This window comes from Cynara cardunculus, assembly GCF_001531365.2.
Source record: "Cynara cardunculus var. scolymus isolate 2C chromosome LG 1, CcrdV1, whole genome shotgun sequence".
In the NCBI taxonomy this organism is placed as follows: Eukaryota; Viridiplantae; Streptophyta; class Magnoliopsida; order Asterales; family Asteraceae; genus Cynara; species Cynara cardunculus.
Window position 1 is genome coordinate 19,250,350 of NC_037528.1, and position 4,205 is coordinate 19,254,554.

The window sequence follows — 4,205 nt, forward strand, 5'->3', positions numbered from 1 at the left end:
AAAAAATACGGTAGCACCTTCCGAAACGATACGGTAGCACTGTTAACAAACCTAAAAATTTTACCCTTCGGAGACGAAATAATACGGTGGCACGTGCCACCCATAGCGACACACTAGGTCCGCCCATGGGAGCGAGTAAAAGTGCGAGGGTACCGAAAAGATACAGTATTTTGACCCAATACGAAGGTTGATGTCCAGCGACCAGTGAAGGTGACAGGATGGAGAGAAATTTACTAAACTACAAAAATGGTCCCTGAATTATGCTCAAATATGCAATTTTGTATACCTTTGTAGAATACTTGAACTTTTAGTCTTTGATAATAATTCTGTCCTATTCAATTGCTTCTGTTTGTCACCTATTTGGGTATGTCATATATATATATATATATATATATATATATATATGTACCAATCGAATTGGTTGAGTTATGTGAAAACACAATAAAAGACGATACTCTTAGCATGATTAATACGTCGTATTTGAATTGGTTCAACTTCCGTTGAATTTCATTGTAGTTTGGGTGATATAGCTTGATGGTTTCGTTATTGACTATAATTTTAGTCTTAATGTGTATATGAATTGTCGATACATCGTCTTGATTAGCTATTGTTTAGATGACAGGTTGATGTTTATTCAACATCTATCATCAATATATGATCTGTAGTTATTCTCAAACCTATTTACAGTTGATTATGTGTTATGATCCATTAAACTCTATCCCTTTTCAAGAATCAAGACATGCAAAATTAGGATGAAATACGGAAAAGAATTGTTGTAATGAAATAAGGTTAAATGAAACTGTACTTACAAGCTATATGCTTATGGAAAAAAAGTTGTTAGGACAAAGTTGAGTAACTTAAGTAAGGGGCCGTTTACAAGACGCTTACTTGGGTAAACGCTTACCAAGTCATATTACCTCATCGGATGAATATGGTAAGGACCAATAATCTTACCCGGTAAGAGCGAGACAATGACCAATAGTCTTACCCAATAAGTGAGGGCGGCGACTCTTACCATGGTAAACGCTTACTGGATAAATTGTTGCATACGATACTTGTTTTGGTGGACTAAAATATTACCCGGTAAGTAAATAATAGTGTTAAATTTTACCGATAAGCGCTTATCGGGTAAGTGTTTGGTAAACAGCCCCTAAAACATTTTATTGGGTTTTTTACAAAAAAAAAATTCTTAAATAAGGTTTTTATGATGCTTTTATTAAACATTTTTCAAGTGATCCACTTAAATAAAAAGTTCGGGGCCGTTTACCAAACGTTTACTCGGGTAAGTGAACACCAAGTCATTTTACCTTACCGGATGAATATGGTAAGGATCAAGAATCTTACCCGGTAAGAGCGAGACAAGAACCAAGAGTCTTACACGGTAAGTGAAGATGACGACTCTTACCACGGTAAGCGCTTACCGGGTAAATTGTTGCATATGATACCGTTTTGGTGGACTAAAATCTTATCCGATAAGTAAATGTTAATGTTAAATTTACTGGTAAACACTTACCGGGTAAGTGTTTGGTTTTAGGTTGTCCATCTTTTTTGAATAAGACACATGGTCTTTGTTATATTATAAACATTAAAATCTCTAGATACTTTATCAAAACGATGGAACGCCTTAATATACCTATTTTGTTGTAATGCCGATAAACAAAGACCATTTTTTTGTCCCACCTAATATGGTTCCTCAAATATTTTAAAGAATTTGTCTTTTAAACACTATGCTTCAAACAAATTATTCTACAAAGGGTAAGAAAGAGAAATAAAATGCGTAAGGATTGGGTTCAGTTAAGATCATTTTTTAAGACTCGATAAGACCACATCATAGCCATCGGATCTATCGAAGCTTCTTGGTTTTTTCCCTGAATCTTCATATTTTTTCACAGAAAAAAATGTGAAGGTTCGGATAAAAATATGAAGGTTCACGAGGCCAAAGAGATCGAACAATATTAGGAAGTGGTACGAGAGTCGCATGAAAAAAGGGTGGTACAACATAATCCTAAGTGAAATGCTATGATTGCATATATGTTCAAAACAAGCTCCAATTGTGATTTTTCATTTTGTTTATATCACAAATCAAATGGGAAAATGGCAAGCATATTATGATTATAAACTAACTGTTTGTCCAAACAAAAAGGGGGAAGCTCGTTCATGATTCTCCTGTAGCTGGATCCTCCGGAACCACAAGAATCCTTAGTTAGAATTAGAATGGGGTTCCAACTCAGCACCTTTTGAGTGAGATTTTGAGAAGAGTTGCTCTTTGGAGAGCACAATACGATGAAAGCTGTAAGTTGTGTTCGGGGGGGAGTTATTGTCTATCGTTGGCCTCTATGGTAGAATCAATCGGAGGACCTGAGAGGTGGTGGTTTACCCTGCGGCGGATGTYAGCGGTTCGAGTCCGCTTTTCCACAAGATGGTGGTTTCAACAATCATAGAAGTAACTACACAGGATCCATATTCGACCCGAGCCTTCGATCCTCAAAATATCCTTTCCCATCTTTTGCAGTGTCTCACCCCACTCGAATTGACACAGTGCACTTTGCAACTCCCTATCAAGCACATAAATCTCAATTAATACCATTTGTATGCACATATCGTTATTTTTTGTAATGAAATTGGTTGTGACCGGTCCCTTAAGTTGATCCTACCCATCTAAAAATTTGACACGAAAACTGATCGATCTAGCCATGAGCAGATTGAAGAGAGCTCTAACAAGCCTTGGAGAACCAAACCCACGTATGTGGCAAAATACGGGGATGACTTGTGGCTATAACTTGAGATAGGCAATCAATGGCAATAAAAGAAGACATGTTAGATGCATAATTGTCGATGCATTATTCATGTAATATTGATAATTATGTATCGTACTAAAAGGTTTATCGTATTATTACATCCCTTTTATATATGGATCATCTTAAAACTCCTCTTAACTTTTTTAAATATAATTATATCAGATGTAACTTTTTATCAAACATCTTTTAAAATAGTTGTAAAAGTAAAATAAGAAAACGTGTAACATTTTGTATGATTTGCAAGATTGTTTTTGGATTTTATAAAAGGATTTAGATTGGAATGAATTTGAAATCATTGGTGTATTTGGTTTGTAGGATTTGGAATAAAATTGGATTTTATTATTTATAAATAATTTATAAAAATGTGGCATTCCATGCCTATATGTACACTTTATAATCCCGTAAGTTTTAATAATAACAAACATAACCCGTCATATCTTGTAGACTAATATAAAAGATGATTCTGATTCTGTTAATATCTTGAGTATATTAAAAGGCGAACCTAAAAATTGATCGAAATCAAGAATCAAAGTTATCTCCGATCCACATAAATCCCTTCATAAAGAGTATTCTAGGAAACATGACATGATTTTAAGTGAAGATAAAAATCCGAAAGAAATTCTCTATCGAGAACTTAATGTGGCCAATGTTTTAGAAAGTCAAACGCTTTAGCAAATGAACCGACAATATACAAATGATAAGGCATATAATAAAAATACAAAATACAATAATATAACCTAGTTTATTTTTCTCGGTTTTTATTCTTCTTATTAGACGTCAAGACCACAACTTCCATCCTAAATTTAATCTACACTCCCTCGTTGCTGAATCATTGGATTATTTCAAGAAATGGTCTCGACAACATTTCACCTCGAACTACGTTAGACCCATCTTTAGTTCTTCCACGACCACCGTTTATGGATCCTCTCATCAATCACACCTTCTCCTTACAAAATCCAATTCACCATTCATTTGGACGTTTTCGTTACTCGATTTTTTTACTTCAGACATCAGAATTAAAAAAAACAAGTTCACTGACAACAGTTGCAATTTTTGACAAAAATTGAGCAAGTCAATGGATAATTGAGATTTTTGATTTTTAATGGAATTTCGTCGATTTAGGAAAAACATACAATTGAGAAATAAAAACTAAAACTCAATATCTTCGACGATTTTTTTAATTACACTATAAAAGTTGATCTTGCAAAATGAACACTAAATATAACTAATACATACATACATACATACATACATACATACATACACACTTGAGATCATGTGAGACCAATGGTTTTTCGTGAGACCCGTAAGACCAATTATCAACCATTGGATTAGATCTACAATATGAATATTCATAAACGCCACGAGACTTCTCAATAATCACAAAATTGTCACCGTGCAACTTTA